This window comes from Anomalospiza imberbis, chromosome 6 (assembly GCF_031753505.1).
Source record: "Anomalospiza imberbis isolate Cuckoo-Finch-1a 21T00152 chromosome 6, ASM3175350v1, whole genome shotgun sequence".
In the NCBI taxonomy this organism is placed as follows: domain Eukaryota; kingdom Metazoa; phylum Chordata; class Aves; order Passeriformes; family Viduidae; genus Anomalospiza; species Anomalospiza imberbis.
Window position 1 is genome coordinate 40990222 of NC_089686.1, and position 20742 is coordinate 41010963.

A 20742-nucleotide genomic window follows, 5' to 3' on the forward strand; every position below is an offset into this window, starting at 1 on the left:
GCCTTTGCCAAAGGAGGCTTGGATGTGGGTCTCTCACACCAAAAGATCTTCTGCCCTAGTGGGTAGACTAGGAAACCCAGCAGTAACTGCTAGCCAGTTCTGCATAGGAGCCCAGTCTGCAAAACATGAAACATCCTGTTACAGAAACATCAAAAAATGGATCAGTCTACATTCAGCCATAGATAGACAAAACAATCTGCTTATTTTTACATAAACTAGTCAATCATTTTGAGCAATTGGGTACTGCAGTCTTTGGCAAAATTAAAACAAAATCTGGTAAGGTGGAGCAAAAAATGCAATATGCACATATTTCTGGATTTAATTTTTCTCATATCTTTGTATTAATTATTCTTTCACTGACTTTGGTCAGTGATGAAAATGGACACACTTTTTTGACCACATACAGCTTTGTCAGTAACATTTGAATAGGCAAACCAACTATGTGGCAGAACTCAAAGTTGTATGGTACCAGGCAGATGTGCAATGCTTCAAGAGACATGTGAGCAAAGCCTCCTATGTTCCACTGGTATGTTGGATCAACAAGGTTATTTGGGATCCATGAGGATGCTGTAAATACTAGAGGGAAGGACAACCAGATTTTCCATAAACAGTGTCAAGGTCTTTTTGTGTCAGCAGTCAGCACCTCAGAAAATTACCTCATGGCAAGGTTTTCAGGGACAGAAAAGTTCTGCACAGATTTCTAGCTTCCTTGACGTAAGTGCTTGCAACACACACTTACTGAACATGCTCTTCTTCAGGGCCAATTTATGCTTGTTTTAATATCCTTTCCAAAATATCTTGCTGGGGTCATGGGAAGTGCTACGCAGCCAAGTCAAGTGACAAGCATCAGCATGTTGTCAGCATGTGAAAGCAAAAACAAAGTGTTTTTAAAGGAATTAGAGAGTCTAATGACTGAGCTAATCTTAAACTGTTCCAGAAAAAAATACATCTGGTAAAGGAGAGAAACTAGAGGTTTTTACAACCATTTACTCCCCCAAGTGAAACTCCTCTGCACCTCAGATGCAAAGCCAAGCATAGCAGAGACAGCAACAGGATGGCCAAAGCAGGGATCTGGCAGCAGAACATGCTGTTCCCAGACTACACTGATTAGTCCATCATTTCTAGCACAGCCTCCGACAAAGCCAGCTCCCCACGTTGCCTTTGCCATCTGTAAAATCAGGAGAACAGGTGGATTTGTCCTACTTCCAAACCAGTAATGACCAAGCCTCACAAGCTGTACTGTATTCCCACGCCTGTGAGACAGAAAGATATTACTGCCCCCACTTTGAAAATGAGGAGCCAAGAATAGGTGAAATGTAACTGTTTGCCCAAATTTTCACATAAAACTGATGACAGAGCAGCTGACTCAAAACCAGTTGTCCTGTCCCTAGGTCAGGACTTTAATTCTTAACACCTTACTCCAAGCCCGACCTGAAATTTGATCTAGAAGATAAATACCGATGGCTGTGGGTGAGTTTTTCATTTTTCTTACAGTACTGTAGTTCTTGGAATTTACTTCATTAAGATCTCAGTCTCTGCTTAGTTATGGGCAGCAATGTTGCACACAGAGAGACTCAAGCAACCCACAGGTAGTACAATGTCAATATCCTGTGAAGACACTTGGAAATGAAGCAGTAGGCATGCCAAGGCTTTAGAGGCATAATATTTCAGATTTGATAAGACTACATAGAATTGGGTCATAGGATCTCTTCAGCCAACAATTAAACTTCCTTAGAGGTTTTGGTTCTCTGCTGTGGGGTTTTATTCAAGCCCTAAATATACCAGTGACCAAATTCCCAAGAAAGGATCATGTCCTGAATGTTGAAAATACTAGCACTATTTTTGATTGGCTCTGTTGAGCTTCAAACTCATTCTGTAGAGACAGAACAGACCAATATCTTATCAGAACCCGTAAAACAATTTTCTTTCTTGCATATAATTTTAGAAATGGCCAAATTTGTTCAGCCCTTAATCTCCACTGGATGAGCCTCTGAAGCCTGTGTGCAAGTAAACCTCAGTGTAAATTATATTTTAAACAGCAATAAAAGCAACAGCTATCTAAGAGTATAGTGGTTGTCACAACACCTCCAGCCACATCTGCTCAAAATTTCAGCAACAATAAGGTGGAAGTCAGGTCTCAAGCTAGCTGACTAAGAGGATTTTCTTTCTGTAGACATTTTTCAATAGCTTGAAATGTAATTTCAAATAGGCATTAAAAAAGTATGCAAGCTTCCTTTGAAGCTGAAATCCAGAGATTTTATTTCAGAAATGCTAATACATACAAAATATTAGATGCAGGCCAGGACTTCAGTAGCTGTTGAGTAAAATGACCGTAGCTGGGTGTTTTTCCAATATCATGGCTCCTCAGCACTGAATAAGTACAGCAAACGTATTGGGACTGAGCACCAACAAAACAGAAGAGTCACATCAACCTCACACAAGAATCAAATTTCCAGGTTCTAAAGAGCAAAAGAAGTCCCACTTCAGCCAGCCAGAGGATGCAGGACTGACTACAGAGCAGCTATTCCTGGGGTAACTCCAGCAGCTTTGTTTCTGTGCAGTTCCCAGATCAAACATGTGATACAACAGGCAAGTTATCCAACATGAGACTGACAATTAAAATTTGTCAAACCACATATGTTTCCATGAAACATTTCTACTTCAGCACATACACATTTTCTAACTGCATAAGCTTTGTTGAAACATTCCTACTCAGTTCCTACTCGGCTTGTGGAAACAAGCTCTACTTAGTTCTGCTTGCTCCCAAAATTACAATTTCTTCTCACACAAGCAACAGGAGAGCTGTCATTGGGGCCTTGTCAAGAGCTTTTGAGCATGCAAATGGACAGGGTAATTCTGTTACTGCCATTCATCAGCTATAGCAAATCGTGCACATGTGCTCCCTTAACCAATTTGTCACAGTATTTAGAAACACACTGGCCCTCACTACACAGACAGCAATGACCAGCTCTGCAACCCTTCCTTAATTACTGTGGAATCATAACCTAGCACAGGTAGGTGCTTTTCAGAGTGGAGCCACAGAAACAAACTTGATTTTGGAAATAGGCACCTGCATGGTCCATAAAAGCCCAGCTAAGAAAGGAAAGCATGCTCCAATTAATCACTAATGACTGACTTTCCTTTGTGTTGAACAGACTGTGCTGAACAAAGCAAACCTAGAGCTTGGAGTATTTAAACAAAAACACAAAGTAGTGCATTGAGAGACTATAAAAGGAAGCAATATATAAGAAATCACATTTCTGCATGTTTTCACAGTATCACCTAGGAATGCACAGTACTGGGTACAGCTGCAATACTGGGGCCATGGAGTTCTCACACTGCAGTAGACCACGGTGGAGGTATCAGATGCTCTACAAATTACTGAATTCTCTATTAGAATGAATACAGTTCCTTCTGTATAACAGAAAACCCAGTCACTTTGGATCCCACAATCAAAGAGGTCCATCGGTGTGTGAAGACCCCACTGTCACAACAGTCCTTGCCAAGTCACTGTTGGCCATCAGGGATGCTGGTACCCAGACTAAAGACAGAAACACTGGGACAAAGTGATAGGGTCTCCTAGATATATGGTTACATCTTCTCATATGGTATCGGTGGCTACAAGCACAGTGTGTTCAGTGACCTGCCTCGTCACGAGCAGCCCCCAGCACAGCTGCAGAATAGCCTAAATAAATGTGCCCAAGCACAGAACATCTCAGGAGATGGCCTCCAAACCCACACTGAGATGACATCAGGGTGCTCTTCAAGGAGTCCCTCAGCTATGGTGTCACACCCTTGAGTTCTCTTTGGAGCAGTGATTGTTTCCTATGTATAACTTGTATCAGGTTTAAAGCCTCTGGATGTTACTAACAGGGGGTTGACTCAGACCAAGAAGGGCCAAATTAATTTCTACTAGATGTAATTAAGTAGATGTGTAAATGCACTGAAGAAAATACTGTGGATCATTACAGACCAGGGGACAGATTTACTGGCCTGTGCTCTCTGTACAACCCATGTATCAGGCACCACATTTCATCCAGAAGAAGACAGAGCCACAATGAGAGATTTTCTCTTCCACAAGTTCAAACTTAGAAGAGTTAAAACAAAAAGGACCTCTGCCCCAGCTGCATAAATAAGAATATTTCCACTCAGAACAGAACTGAAATGGAGGTTAGATAAGCAAGGCCTTGGCAGCAGGAAAAACAAACAAAGCCAGTCCCTGCTACGCCCACTGAGAAGCAGCTTGTTTTGCCATGAAACAGTTTGTCACACAAGATCTGCAAAGACTCGCTGTCAGGGCAAGAGCAACCCATCTAGGTTTCTGTGAGCCCAGACAGGAGGAGGAATGGCTCCCAGTTAGGATGTTTCAAGTGTTGTGACAGGGGGGCAAAGCTGCAGCCCATCCAAGCACTCAGCAGCACACCACCAGCCAGAGGTTCTCTGGGCAGAGGGCTACCCTGGAAGCTACCCTGATTCCAATACACCATGTCAGTTGAGGACAGGAAGCCAGTTTAATCAGACCATGTAATTCCCTGGCAATCCGCACTTCCCTTAAAGAGGTTTTCCACTAATAACAGCCCACCTTGGCTCGGACAGTGGTGGGAAGCTGGGGTTCTTCTGCTGGGATCTCAGCATTAAGTTGAAAACAAGAGATATCTAAGATCAAGGCAGACATCAGAACACTTGCTTCCACACACTTCTCTAAGGGATCCCAGAGGTTTAGGAGAGAGGTCTGAGCTCACGCCAATGCCCTCACAGAAATTACACTATTGCAGTCGCTCAGGAAGGAGCTTCAGCCCAGCATCCTCATGCTGTGGACAGAAGCAGTGTGGCTGTGCTGGGCCCAGCTGCACCCACCAACCTCTTCTGTCCCCTGGGACACCTCACCCTTTTTTTCTTTGGGTAGGCTGGCTGATGAACAGCTCCTTGACTGAAGGGATGATTCAGATACAGCTCTAGCAAGAAGAAACTCTTGTGCTATGAGAGTGACACAGAATGCAGCATCTCTGTTTTTGTTGCTCAAGTGTCCTTTCCCCTCCTGCACCTCCCTCAGCTCTCTTCCTCTAATTTTATTCCCAGAGCTGAGTGACTGCTTTTAACAAGGATGGTTGAGTCATTTCCCAGCTCTGATGTGCCATCTACCAAATGTTTCAGATGACTGATGTCTTAAGAAAGAACCCTGCCTGTTCCCTTGATGCACATCTTAAAGCTGCCAAAATGGAGCAATTATACCCAATTTCTGTGACAAAGAACAAGTAGACCTGTCATTATCACAGCTTCCCCTTGGACAGGCAGTGGGTGAGAGAAGGAAATACATGATCAGTGTCATAACAATAACAGGCTGATGCATGCCATGAAGCACAGCCAGCTGTGAGTCCACATCAGGAAAGTCTCTTTTCATCCATGAAAATAATAAAGCCCATGAAAGATTGACCTGGGCATTACAGGAAGGCACCACTGTTCAAGGGTGGGCTCAAGGGAGCAGTGGTGCCCCTGCACTGGACCCTCTGCCAGACAGCTGCCGCTACACCTGTGGTCCAGCTCTGTGCTCTCAGTACAGGTTCCAGAGGACATTAGGAATGGCACATTTGACTGCCCACACCATGCAGCATGGGCTCAGCAGAGCACACCCGGGACCTGCAGAACAGGCAAGGCAGCTCTCTGAGGAGGTGCATTACTCTGCTCTGACTTTTCAACACAACACCCACCTCTAACAGGGAAAAAATTCTATCAGACAGCTGCCAAGTAACCTTTGTATGAGGCTACAGAACATTTTTCCGTGGCTTCACATCCACTACAGGAGAACGTGTACCTTTGGCTTTTATTCCCTCTATACCTAGTCCCATAAGGGATGCTGAAGGTTAACAGAGCAATGGCCATGCCTATGATCCCCAGGCAACACTGGCATCTGTTGTGGATTTTGGCAAGGCAGTGTACACAGCTCCTTGCTGGGTACTTCCCTGACTACCTCAAGCAACCAAAGCCACCCAGTGCATCCCTCCCTTCCCACACTCTTCATGTTCACCCCCATAACTCCCCCACCCTTTGTTGGGCACTAGTTTCTCGTGGACATAACTGATTGGATGTTGCCTGGCTCAGAAGATGCCTGACATGCTCCAGTGTGCCTCACAGCAATGATGAGTCCTTCCCTGAGAACAAGGAGGGGAGGCAGCAGGCCCTGCTCTCTACGGAAGACTCACATGCAGAAGGTTGGAGACCTCTAGCTTTGTTCAGCCATAGTGTGAGGCTGACAGATGAAGGAAGAACAAGTAGAAGAGACAAAGCAAGTGGACAAGTCACAGTCCTCAGTCTCACTCCTCCTTCTTTGCATGTCGCTTGTGTCTGGCTGCACAATATTTAGAACTTGGATGCCATCACAAATTTCAATAAACAACACAGAAAATCTTTCACCTGCCTGACCACTCCCTTTTCAAGGGGTCTGTACCACTTCAGCTTTTCCCTTCCTTCTTTCCCATCTCATTTTCTCTGCCCTCATATTCTACTCCTCACCCTTCTCTCTTTTCACAGCTTATAACTCTTCCAACTCATCACATGGGCTTCTAAAACACAGGAGCCATTACACCTGAGTCAAGCCCTTTCCATCTCACGGCTAAGGCTCTCCTTTCCCTGGTCTCTCTCATGAGCACACAAAGTCCCTTTCCCCACTGCCTGCTACCTCCAGTCAACACAGACATGTTACACACTAGCACAACCCATACCAGCCACTGCTCCTCATCCTTTGCTGTTTTAAGCTCAAACCAAGACAATATAACTATGCAAGTTTGAGGCATACCTTCCTGCTACCATCTAACAAGAGTCAGATGCTGTGATTTGCTAAGGTCTGGTCTTGAATGCTGAAGACCAGAGAGACCTCACTTGTCCCTGCACTCAGCCTTCAAACTCCTGACTGGGTCCAAACAAAACAAACCAATGAGAAGCTTATGGCTTGAGCCTGCCCTTTTCTGGTTCAACACTTTATATTGCTGAAATAAAAGTGTAAGTGAGAGCAGAATAACGATAAGGCCCTACACTCAGAAGTCTATTTGTATTGTTGACAGAGGATTGGCTTTATAAGTAAGTCAGCCCACACTTATGTTTTCAGGTTTGAGCCTAGCCTATATCCCTTGGAAAAAAGCTGTGCACACCTTCCCATCCACAAAGGACAGTCCCAGGGAACAGCCCTTTCAGGCACTTTGTATATTTTAGCAATATGAATGCCCTTGGACAAAAGTCATCATTGCTCTGTGGCAGGGTCACTGATCCAGCCTTGCCAAAAGTACAGCAAAGTTTTCTTTAAAGCTGAGCACTTGTCTTCCCAGAACAAGTCTCTGCCTCACAGATACCACTGCCTGTCAACTCATTTCTCCTGTTGTCATCCAAAAGAAGGAATAACAAGTGAAAAACACAAAGCAGTGTGGCCTGGGAAAATTCTGACAAAGGAAAGCAGAGGAAGTATCTACTTGTTTATATATTTTGAGATCTTTGAATAAAGATTTCCCTGAAAAAACATCGTGACTTCCTCTAACCAGACGAAGAAAAGAAGATGTCAGCTTGTATCTCATCAGATTTTCTGGTGCAAAATCAAAACCAGGTATTTAGATGGATGATGCCATTCAATGACAGTAGTATCCCTTCTGAGAAGCACTACCTGCATTTAAAAACACAGACGAAACCAAACCCACTAAAAGAACAGAGTGTACAGAAACTACATACCACCCACTCAGCCTTACAGATGCAAAACAACTGAACCCACAAGGAAGAAAACAAACAGGGAAGGCAGCCAGAGCACAATGCCTGGCTCAGGCAGCAGCAGCTTATCACAGAGGTGGGTAAATGGCTGCACAAAACACAGCCCTGGGCATGTGGTCCCCCATGTCACTGCAGAGGCCCCTCCAGAGCTGCCAGGGGTTCCAGCTGCCTCCTGCTCTAGCATGCTTCTCTAGCACCAGAGCATATTTCTCAAAGTGAAACACACTTGCAGAGCTGGAGTGCCCCAGACTTACCCAAGTACAGTTAAGTACATGCTTGGCCCCTGTTAGTTCAGACACTTCAGGAAGGGCAGCAGGACTAACACAGGAAATGGAAAGCTGATATGGGAATACTTCGGAAGATCTCAATAAAGAGCACAACAACAAGATTACATAGACTCGACAAAGGACAGAGCGAGGAACTGTTCCTTGGGTATTAAGTCACAAAACAAACCCTGATGAAGCTGGTCAAGTAGTGCAAGGGGCTCTTGGAGAAGCTGTGAATTCACCATTACTGAAGATATTCAGCAATCAGCCAAATGTGACCCTGAGTGGCTTTGTAGTTAGTCTTGCTTTGAGTGGATGGAAGGACCAGGTGATCTTCAGAGATCTCTTCCAGTCCAAATTAAAACAATGGTGTTTGATCAAAAGCTACCTTTAAGAACTGGAATAAAACAGGAGCTTGAGAATGGCTATTCACGGTACTTAGGAAGAGAACTGTGATCAGGGGGAAAAAATCACATGCAGAATGATTTGAAAATATTCTGTTATTAAAATGATCTTGATCAAATAGGTTTTATTGAAATCACAGGCCAGTCATATGCCTGACATTCCTGATGTTGCTGGAAGCATCCAGAATGGGAAAGCCAGACTGAGGAGAAAAGGAGAAGCAGCCTTCTCCACCTCCAAGAGATGTCTTTCCTGCCCACCATGCTTTGCATATTGCAGAGGTGAGAGTAGGGATCTGCCCTAGGAAGAGGCAGTGTCGACAGGTTCTGGCAGGCAGGAGTGACCTCTCCTGGAGACTGCCAGCCCAGTAGCCCTGCTCCAGGGATGACAGGAGCCCAGCCACAGGCTATGGTTGCCTCACTTTGGCCAGAGTGCAAGAGAGAGGCCCCTGACAAATCTCTGCAGGCACCCCAGTGTCAGGTCCCAAGACACACTTACAGAAGACACCCACCATAACATTGTCAGCATGCAGAGAAACACATCTTTGGAAAGCACCTCTATTTTGTATTTGGCATGAGCAGGATTACCTGATAATGAAGTGCTCTCTATTTCATCCATAAACACAGTTCTTTAAGTAGATTTGATACGAAAGATGTTTAAATCTGAAGGGCCCATTCCAGTTAACCTGTCTTTGCAACAGGGTGAAATGCAGAAAGGTGACTGTAGAGAACAGTGACAGTTATTAAAAGTAGTGACCTAATTAGTCACAATTATATAATTACAGAAAAATTGGAGTTGGGAGGGACTTCTGGAAGTCACCTCATCCAAGCTTCTGCACAAACAGGTGTGATTAGGTGGTGAGGTTGTTCAGGGACTTGTCTGGTTCAGTTTTAGTATCTGCAGAGTCAAAAATTCCACTTTCTCTCTAGGAAAGGTGTTTATCCTTTTATGGTATCATGTCTTATTAAAACACAGTCCTGTATTTGGTGACATCACTAGTTTTTTTAATGTAGATAACTATCATATATTTATGCCAGGAGTCATTTTACAGCCTCACTTGACATTGCCATATGAAAACAGCAATCCACAACATTAGTATTGCTCCTGGAGAGCAGGTAGCATTAACTATGATACAAAAATGGCAAGCTTCGAAAGACAAGGAGCATGCTCAGATGTACAGGTGCACCTAAAAGCCTGCCCAACATGACAAATTAAATTGTACCTCATGGTAGTTAATGCATCCAAATTTGGATCAGTCATATGGTAGTAAAGGATGGTGAGGGTTACATGGATACAGTGGAATACAGTCCCTCACAAAATAGCATCTCCATAAGGGATGGTTAAAATCTGACTCAACCCAAGGATCATGGCACATAGTAAAACATGATCCTATTGCTAGAACAAACATGATTCTTGGACATAAAAGCACAAAATTATCCTGCAGTAGCAGAAATGTGGCATTATCTTAGTACACATTGCTGTTGAAACAGCAGCGGAAACTGTTCCGCTGTATCGAAAGAGAATGTGTGGTTTTATTTCAGTGTTCACAGTTTAAAAACAACACAGAAATGGTCAAGAGTTCAGGGAAGAGCTTCAAGAAAGATACAGCATCTGGAAAACATACTTCTAGCAAGAATCTTAAGAAGGTCAACCCAAGTTTACTCAACAGAAGGTCAAAAGATGATTTGTAATTACCAGAACCAGAAGAAATTATAATAAATAGGGTTTTTTTAATCAGGTAAATAATAAAACCCAGGAATATAATTTGATGCAGTGGTTAGAAGCCAAGCAATTCAGAGGAACTATAGGGAGCACTGTTTAAGAAAAGCCATTAGCTATTAGAACCATTTATGTAGGAATGGGATAAGCTTCCACAGTTTGAGACCTTGAACTGAAGACAAAACAGCCTTTTTTCAGAGATACAATGCATCTCAAGAAATGTTGCAGCAGAAATTATTGGGTGAGATTTATTGTCCGAACAGATAATCGTAAAGATCCCTCTGGTCTTAAAAATATGAAAAGAACAGAAAAGACCTCTGAAAGCACTGAAATACATGTGAACAAATTGTGCTGTGTTATGAAAGAGATTTTAATTACTATTAGAAGTTGCAAAAGAACATGAGATCTTTTTGAAAGCCACAATTTCTTTAATAAATATTAAAAATCCAGTGAGGAAATCCTTCACATAGCTGCTAACAACTGAAGAAAGGAGGAAGGACATTTGTAGAAAAAAAAAAGAGGTCACAGAAGCATTCCTTTTCTGCAAAACCTGAGTGTAAATGTAGATTAATTTTGGTGCAACTGAGAGCAACTCCTGATCTACCATTTTAAACAAATAAGGCAGTTTTGTACTGTCATAAAATCAAACACAGAGAACAAAGGAAGGTGTAAAAATTACAGTCCAGAGATTGCTCAATGTTGTTGAGTTTGCTCTGCCCAGTTTTTGAAAGCTGGCCTAGTGCCTTGTGTTTCTGGATATTTGCAGAGGATTTGTGGGTGCAGAATACCACCAAACCAGCCACTTTGTGCTGGTGCCAGTGACAATGCGCAGTTGCAGGCTTCAAGGGAGACTCGAGCTCTGGCAGAGGATTGCCTGGGAAGTGCTGTTTTGATGTGAAACCAGATGGTGTTTCAGTGGTGTTTTGCTTTGAGATTTCTGGGTTTGCTCAAATCCAGGAAACTCGGGAGGAGGGAAATCATAAGCAGATGAAAACATACCCAACTAACAAACAGAGTTTGCACAAGCTCCCCTGTGCACAGTCTGGGGAGAAATGTAACGCTGGCCTTTCCCACTGGAGCCACACTGGGACCCAGCACACAGGAGCCATGCCATGAGCAAGGACATGCAGGCAGTGGGAGGCCTACAAACCCAGCTCCTTGGGCAGATGGGAAAGGAAACAGAAACGCAAAACAGAATAATGCTTTACAGAAGATTTTTTTTTTTCCTAAAATAAATCCCAACAACCACCAGCTGGTTCTCATTTCAGTCTGGAGATGACTAGATTTCAAGCAGAAAAGCAGCAACAGATGCCTCGGTGCTGCTCTGCAGGAAGCAGAGAGGCAATTATCCACATGGATCTCACCCCTGGGATTTACAACCCAGGAGGCTGTGCCATGCCAAGCTGGCCCACAGCCCGAGAGCTGCACCCTGCCAATGCCTACTGCTGTTGCTCTTCCAGACCTAGGTGCATCCCTCTGGGGCATCACAAGGCATGGCTGTGCCCTGGGAGTTGGGATAAAGTCTGTCCTTTCCTTTCACATCCTCAGAACTGCTCATGAGCTGGGGAAGTGTGGAGGGAGGCACAAGAAGAGAACTGGGACAGACAAGGCAAGACTTTCACAGGTGTCCCCAGGAGGGAGGACAGAGCCTGTGCTGAGCTCTCAATGGTCTTTTGGCAATAGAAAGCAACAAATATCTGCCAATTACAGGTTTTACCTGCTGAAGTCCCCATGGTTTTTTACTACTTACATCCAAGGGAGAAGAGCTGAGGGCCACAGCCTTTCAAGAAGCATGTCACCTCCCTCCATGTGCACCTTACTCTGTGTGAGAAAGCCCCTTGAAACCAACTCCACACAGGCCCTGAGAGCCTCTCTGCTTGGTCTGCAAAACTATTTGACCACAAGGGTTCAAGTTGCATCAAGTGACACACAGGAGCCTGGAACACAGTCCAGCCATCCAAAGTCAAGTCCCCCCACCTGGGGCTTACCATCTCTCACTCCACCATCCCATCCTCAGCCATAGGGGTCTACCTGGTAGAGCAGCAGCAGCCTGGGCAGCTTCAGCTGTAAAGTCAGCAGTGGGAGTCCAGTAGGTAGGGAATGGGCTTTGCAAGGTGGCTGCAAAGTTTCTTGTTTCCTCCACTTCCAAGGACCACCCCCGTGCCAAGAAGGGAAGCAGGAGGCTGGAGCTACTTTCAGGGCTTTTACAGAGCCTACAAAATCCTCTCTCCTAGGAGATGTATATAAGGAATTACTGGTGGATTAGTTCAAGCTGAGCCTTGAGGAGGAGGCAACAGGTTGTGTTGATGTTGGGACAGGGCACACATGTGTGTGCTGCAGAGGCAGCCTTAGAACGGTCCAGCCCACCATTCCTGCTCCCCGGGGCTCTTCCTGGGGCAGCTGGCTGTAGGTGTGCTGCAAAGTTGTTTGATACCTGCTGAAGCTGGGCTCAAATGAGAAACAATATGGGTGGGGATTAGCACAGCGGGTTCTTGGCAATCACTGTCTCTTCTGAGGGTGGGGTCCTGTGTGTTTTCCAGCCATTCCCATCCATGCCACAGTCAGCATCCTTTAGTGCTAAGCCTAGATCATAAGCTTCCTGGATGGACTCCATGTCAATTTGTATACAAAACAAAGGGACAGCACATACATGCTTTATATAAACAGATATTGGAGTAAGGAACTCTGCCACAGTTAACATTTCCACAGGTCAACCCAAGTCCTTGTTATGATTGCAAATGGCTTTTCAAGTACAGCTCTTCCCGTCAAGGAATGTGCGTGTTAAATATCTGTAACATATTGCACACAGACACATCACTGTGTCAACAGTGCACATGCACATGCACGCTCAGTACTCCAGTACCACATGCCTACATTTACCCCATGCTCTCTCCTGATCAACATTCTTCTAAAAGCCAGAACACTTTTCAGGCTTGGAGAGCAACCTGGACTTGCTAATTAATGTCACATCAGCCTGTTGGGACAAATCAAGAGGATTGATTGCCTTTCTGCAGTCCTGGAAAAGCAGCTTACGATTTCTTTCAGACTAAATAGTCCAGTTTCTCTGACTGTTCCTGCCACCTTACACCTGGCACAGAAAGCTGACAGCCCTGGTGAGGGAAAGGGCCACAGAGGAGCACAAGACTAGCAGGCAGTAATTCTTGCACTTGTTTAGAGCTGGACTAAAAATAGAGGTTCTTGAACCCATTTCACTGTAAAAAGTCTGCATAATTCAGAAAAGTTTTACAAGTAAATTGCGGCTACAAAGGAATAACCCCACAGCCTTAAAAGGTCTCTGGAAGCCCATCCAAAACAGTGTTCTGTCCAAGTGCCCTTTATGAGGGCGGTGGAGGACAGGGTGGGAGCTCAGATGCTAAAGACAGCTCTGGCCTGTCGGGAAAAGAGCAAACTTTGCCCCCTGTCTCTGGTGTGTGCCTGCCACCAGGACAACATGTCCAAGTGCTCTGAACTCAAAGCAAGAGGCAGCCCTTCTCTTACTCATTTCTGTATTGCCACCCCCAGAATATGAGCACACTGTGTACTGCCTCTGCCCTGGGAGCTGACTTCAGGGGAACTGTGGTAAATGAGGAGGAATTTTTGCTTACCAGACTGCAATGCAAGCCGTTTATGATGAGTTCTACCCCTGTGTTTATATAATTACCCAAAGACAAAACCAAACATTAAGTGCATTTTCAAAAAACCTAAACAAATACAACCCCCAGATATACAGACCTTGCTCCCCTCATTGCTCAGGTAAGACCTCCCCTTTGTTTCTGTAACACTGTGAGTGTAAGGAGTTGACATTCTCCACCAGTCTCCTGCCTTCAAGTGTCATTCCTGGTTTCCTCTCCTTTTATTCCTTAAGCACCTTCTTGCTTCCTCCTTCCTTCTCACAGTCTGCCCTCAGCATTTCCTCAACATAAAACAGAGCCTGTGACCTTCTGCAGATGGTGTAGTCAAATATGAACTGTCAGAGCTCATCCCTTCTCATTTGGCCTGTAAAGATTTCCCCACAACTATTCAGTTTTATTTCATCAGCTACCACTTTTAGATGCTCAGAGATGCAAACTTTCTTTTAATTCTAAATGCTAAACCCTCTACTTAAATTCAATGCCCTCTTGAATGCCCCCTCAAGAGGTGAGGAGCAGCACCTATCCCTGAAAATGCAGGGGAGAGAACTCAGCTGAGCCAAGATGAAAAAGGGGTTTATTCCCCAGTTGAAAGCATTGCAGAACTTTTAGTAGTCACAAGGATGCCCAAGCTTTACCACATAACACATATATCAAATCTGACTTCCATGAAAAATCTGCATCAGGGTGAATCCATCTTTGTCATGAGTAGGAATAGCTGTGACAAAGCAGTTGGCACTTCAGGCTCTGAATTCAAGAGTGCATGAGTGGAAGGACATCTGTGACTCAAACCTGCTGGTAAGATCATAAAATGTCCTTTCCAGCTTTCCATGCAACTATTTGGACTGCTGTCTGACACTCCTGGCACCAGCCCTCCCTGAGAGGGGGATGCTTTCATCTGTATTTGCACAGGGGAATTTATTGAGTGATTAAATCAGCAGCAGCTCCCCCAAGGCTCCAGCTGGCACAACAAGTAAGGCACCAAGGCAGGAAGCAGCCAAGAATGTGGGGCAGTGAGCCAGGAGCAGCTGCCTTCTCCGTGGGACTTCAGGTGCTATCCCCACTCTCGGCAGAGTGGTCCAGGGCGCGCTGTCGTGGTGCAGGGCCTGGAGTCGTGCAAGCCAAAATGCTGCTGGGGTTTCCCATTAGGCCTGCAGCATCATCAGAGAGACGGGTGCACTTACAGATGGCAGAACCAATTTTTCCATTAAAGATCCACCTCGAAATAATGGGGGAAGCCCAGGCAGGGAAAACAAGCATGGTGACATTCAGCAAATCTCCTCCACTTTCATGATAAATTAATTAGTCTGGAGGCAGTGAGCAGAAGCATCCTCAGCTTGCTGCAGCAGTGAGTCATCCCCTACTCTTTCCACTGTTTAAAGACTGCCCTGCTCAACAGCCAAATGCATGTGTGGAAACAGAGTGAAACAGAATTGACACGAGCTAGTAGGTAAGGGCTGCCATTTGGTTCTTGCTGCAACCCTTATACAATCAAGTTAAAGGAGTAGTATTTAATAGGAAAATTTTAACTGCCCTACTGGTGTTGAGAGGATGACACAGAACTGGTAAGTCAGGTTTATTGGCATTTTCCAGGCAACAAATGACAGGTCATGAGACCCTGACAGTGCATGGATGGAGGTCAACAGTAGCCACAAGGATTGTCTAGTCAGCCTTCAAACTTGACGTAATCAGAAATATGATCTGCCTGCTCACCTCCGGCCAAGTCTTCTTTCCTCTCACAAACAGTGAAATAAAATAGGGAGAAAAAGATTGGCTAATATTCCTTGAAGGCTTGTTTGCATCTACACATTAACATGTCTGATGCATTCTGTTGCTACCAGGCTTTACCCTCTTAAATAATAAAGAAACAAGAACCTCGCAACATTGTGAAAATTCCCATATTGTCCTGAAATGTTTGTTGTGACTGTCAAAACATACGAACACATATTTTGCACATTGTAAAACATATAACTGGGTCTCAGGTCAGGAGAGAGAGAAAAATGGATCGGTACCACTGTATTCTTGATTAAATGAAACGGTTCCCCCCATCACAGCAAAGAATTTATCATTATTATGCTGACGCAGGGCCAGGATCATGCATCCAAAACTGTCTCAGGTATCACACGCTCAACAGGCTTTCTGCATGGTACTGTTCATGAACCCCTTCTGATCTGCATTTCAGATGCCTGGTTTAGAATACAAGAGATATAAATAGATCAAGGCCAGATCAAGTGGTCTTCAAAGTCACTATGACGAATGCTGGGGGACAGCAATGCACCATGAATGTAGCAATATTTTCCTAATTTTCTCCTATGGAGACCTCTATCAGACCCCAAGATCTCTCATGTTACCCCCAGCTCTCTGTCGGGGCTTTCTCCTTCCCCCAGGAAGTCTGGCAGTAGGTCACCATACATATTATTCCTAAGACATGTTAAAATTGGTTTAGAATTGATGAAAGATGACAGCCCCAGAGTCCAGGACAGAGCACTAAGGCAAGCTGCCCAGGTACTGCCTGGTATCAAAATTTCTCCAGGGAAAGGAGGCATTTAATCTTTTAAATAATTAATCATTCAAGCTTCAGCTTGCTCCAGGTTTCCTTCCCTGGGAATGCCAATTAATGTTCAATATGACATTTTCTAAAATATAACTTTGAACAGTTTATAAACTTGGCAAAGATGGTGAACTCACTGGAGGCCACAGAGTGGCCATGAAATGACTGTCAGCAAGGATTTTTGAACACTATTAGCTAGGGTCATGTTCTAAGCAGTGACTCAGAAATGAGTGACTCTCTAATCTTTTTGCCAACCTTGTTTCTTTGCCTCCTAATGATTGCTAAATTGCATCTGAAGCAACTCTACTGATGACAGGAACAAGAGCTCTGATTCCTGGGAAGAAGTGTTGATGACAGAGGAATCGCTGGTTTAGTAAAAGCACTGGTTCCTGGGCTCTGCTTCATCAGAGGAAAGCTTCCTTATTATGTTCCCAAAATCCCCTGGGCAGGGGAACATGCAGTAGAAGCATACTCAGTCTATTTTTCAGAGACTTGCCCCTCCAGGCTGTCAAAGATCTGAAGGAGCTGGCAACCAGCCCACACTTATTCTGATAAATGCTATTTGCAACTAAAAACAGATTAAAATAGCCTCTGAAAGCTTGTCTGAAGGGGAACAAACAGTCATCTTCAGAGATGCCATTAGCAGGAAGATGTGGAGAAGGCTGTTCTGAGGGCTGTTTATTTTTGGCTTTCACCCCACTTTGTCATTTGCCCTGGCCCAATATAAGGAATAAGGAAATTATAATTAGCACTTGGGACACTGTCAATGAGAGCAGCAAACAGGCCATGGCCAAAATTCAAACTCTAGTCTCCTCTGCTTCTTCATCTATTCCTCTCCCCATGCTATGGACCCAGGGAATCTGAGCTTTGGCCACTGTGTGGCCACCAGACAGAATGGATTCTCCATTTACCACAAAATGGTGATATATCAGGAATTAGGCACTGGCCATCTTCTTACCAGCCTGATCCTGCTCTTAGTCTTGTGGATATCCAAATAGCTATCTGGAAGTGAGAGAAGTGCAGAAGTTTGAAGGGAGAAGTTTTAAGGATTGACAGAAGGAAAGTGCCAATTTCCCATTACATTTTTAATCATTAAATAGCCATATAAATTTAAATGGTTGAACTGTGAGGAAAAGATGAGCTGATGCTGTGAGAAGACTGGTGCACAGTGAACAATTAAATTGAACTTTTGGTCTTAGAAGACAAGCTGGTAGGTCAGGATTTCCAAAAGCTCATCCCACTGCTGTAAGACAGTAGCTGACAAGAGTGGTGGGAGCTTTGCCATGCACTACACTGGGAGCAGCATGAGTCTCTTGGCCTAATATCCACCACAAATTCAGGAGCTTTTGCTGTTTCCAGAGTAAGCTGTTGCAGCTCAGCTCTCCAAATTAATCCTTCTCACAAGGGACAACCCCACCAAATCCCAGACACGACCAAATAGAGGAAGATGGAGATCCTGTCTCCATCTGATTAGCTGAGTGGTCTGCATGCCCACCTCCTCAGCACCATGAGGCCCCCCTGGCCAGCAGACCAGATGCCCATTTCAGTCTCAATAAACTGCTTGTTTCTTCTTCCCAGCCTCCTGGGGATCAGTGTACCTCATCAGACATCACAGGTCACAGGCAGAGCAATATATTTTGGCTTCATTATGAGGTGTGATACAGTCTGCCTCTTAGAATAATCCCAGAGTTTTGTACCCCTACTGCTGCTAGGGGGTTTTAGGACACCAGGTTTGCTTTTAATCATTCACATCCTGTTCCCACAGCACCTCAAAGTTGTTGCAGGTTTTATCCTCTATGCTGTAGGTCTGAAGTTAGTTTGCAATGAATGCACTGTGTGCAGGGAGTGCTCAGTGATCTGGGCTGGGAGGGATGCAGGAGTCAGGCAGAAAATTCTGGTTGTGCCCTTCCAGACATCACGGTACCCCATTCAATGGCAATTCTTCTTTAAGGTACACTATGACTCAACAGCTATGCTGTCTTTCCGTGTTTTCCACAGGCTCCAGACTCTTCATAGGTTACAGGAGTCTGTAGTAAGCCTATATTACCAGCCTTTTTTTCCCCTTATTTTGATATAGGATATTCTGATGTAGTTGATATTCTGGTAATCATCAAGCCATGAACAAAAAATTCAGTTATAGCTGATACTGATATTCAACCCAAGGTGGCAAGCTTACTACTGCTTAATAGCAATAGCCTCCTGCCTCCATGTGAATATATTTTTGCATTGAAATACTTGTGATTTACCTATTTATTAGTTAATTACAAATAAGAAATTAGAAAATTAATCCTGTGTGTGTAATCAATCATAAATTAATGTATTTTACGTTAAAAGCATCATGGGTAACTGTAAGGAATTTGTGAGAACTTGTCTGTCTGTTTCACACATCTTCATAATCCTTACCTTCCTCCTCCACATATTTGCTGACATGATTCTGTGCACAGTCTTCCTTTTGGTATAGATTTGCAGCTTGTGGGTCTTTGCACTGGAGTTCACAATACTCTGCTCCACTGACTGATCTATTAGTATTCTTCCAGTCTTCCTGCTTAGAAATCCCACATTATCCCCTCTATAAAGACTAAGAAAGATAAAATACCATTAGTTTTCTGTTGCCTTTTAGTTAACAGGAATAAATTTACAAAGAGCCATGGTTCATAAAAGGAATAAACAGAACAGTCTATCTCAAAACCTCTTTGTCTCCCTCTGATATGAAACTGCTGGAAAGTCATGATTATTTTTTAATAGTTGATGCATTTCCCCTCTCTCTTCCCAGCCTACCAAGAATACTGGAATGCCATTTTAATGCTCTTGCTTTCCATAACAGGAAGTGTGGAAAGTGTTACAGAAGCAAAAGGAGAGATATTTGCCAGACCAGAGGCTTCCAGGAGCCAAGACAGTGAGAAAAAATCCTGAACTAGCATAAGATTTACAGTCAAATTGCCAGAGCTGGGACTCAGAGCTGGGTTAGGGTGACATGAGTTACCATGAGCAACCAGCCACGCACACAGGATGAGCCAGGACTATTGCAAGGCAAATGAAATTCAGCTTGGCCTGTGATGAAGACAGTAAGCTGATCTGCTCATCCTGGACCGCAGCACGTACACTCAGACAGCTGCCCCAGCTCAGCAGCTGCACTGGGACTTGCAATGGCATGGCAAAGCCAGGGAGCGTGGGAGCCCCTCAGAACCCAGAGCCCTTCAAAGCAAACTGTCCCTTAGGGATGTCTTTGTCACAGGGGACCCGAGCACACAACAGAAGCAGGAGAGATGACCACAGGACACTTTGCTGCACCTTCCCAGAGCAGGCTGTGTGCACTCCTCCAACGGGTGCCCCAGGAGCCAGAGGAAAGGGTTTATAGCAGCAGGCAGAGTATGCAGCCAGGGCCAAGGGCTGTCACTGCAAGAGGAGTCACTGCCCCCGGTCTTTGATCCTTTTGCCCTCTCACATGTCACCTCCTACCCTTTCTTATACTTGCAGCCAAGCAGGCTGCAGGTTTCCCTTTATGAAAATAATGCCTGTCCAGCCTTGGGTTAGCCACCTCCTGTCCCCATGTAGCCAGGTTAAATAGCAGCAGTGACATCAGCTGTACTGCAAACACCTCCAAAGATGTCTTCTTTAGGAAGATGGAAAGCCAATGCAGAATCTTCAAAAATCACCCTGGTCTGCAGGCCAGAAGCAGCACTTCATTCATTACTGCCATGATGGCTGCAGGAAACGTTTGAAGCATGACAGGAGCCATCACACTGCAGCACCAATGGCATCATGTACAGGCACAAGATAAATCAGGTGCTCTCGCCCTGTACTCCTTGATCCTATCAGCTACAAGAGAAAGCAAAGCTCAGCCCTGGAGAGGACAGAACTGTGTGTACCTGATACAGCAGGAGATTTACAGTGGTGGGACAAGTGTCCCGCAGTACCAATTCTTCTCAATACTCCCCCCGTGCCCACAGCCATCTCTGGAACAGTTGAGCTGCTGGGCTTTCATTTTACACAGTGGTTGACTCTGAATGCTAAAAATTGTTGTGGAGACTTTCTCACCTGAAATGTTAAAGGGATGTTTTAGTACAAATGCTCACCTCACTTTTTGCTCACAGCAGGGCACAGTACTGGGGTATGTCCCATAGCAAAGTTTTCTGCCCCGTTCCCCCACTTTGATCCCAGGGCTGACAGACCTCATTGACCTCAGAGGGCTTTTTGTGGCAAGAAGACAGGACTAGAAATTGGTGGCAAGAAATGCACTGCAAGGGATATATTTTGAGCTGGGCTAAAAATAGAGCTCTGACCCTGCTTGTTTATATATAGCAAGATCTATATGTGCTCTTGCTGGCAGTGAGTCAGTGCAGGGGCAAAGACATCCCTGCAAGGCACTCCCCAGTTCTGCTGAAGGAGCAAAACTGTTGGGTGCAGCTCTTAGGTGGCTCCAAAA

The 20742-nt window shown here is 44.7% G+C and overlaps 1 long non-coding RNA gene across 1 annotated transcript in view; it reads right to left on the minus strand.

The window, feature by feature from the left end:
* Window positions 1-19106, minus strand: part of LOC137476653 (uncharacterized) — a 29956-nt gene extending 10850 nt beyond the window's left edge. Inside the window, exons 1-2 of the long non-coding RNA XR_011000501.1 lie at window positions 19006-19106; window positions 18720-18894 (exon numbers count right to left, since the gene is read on the minus strand). This is a non-coding gene — a long non-coding RNA (uncharacterized lncRNA). The remainder of the gene's footprint in view (window positions 1-18719; window positions 18895-19005) is intronic.
* Window positions 19107-20742: the final 1636 nt, after the last annotated feature.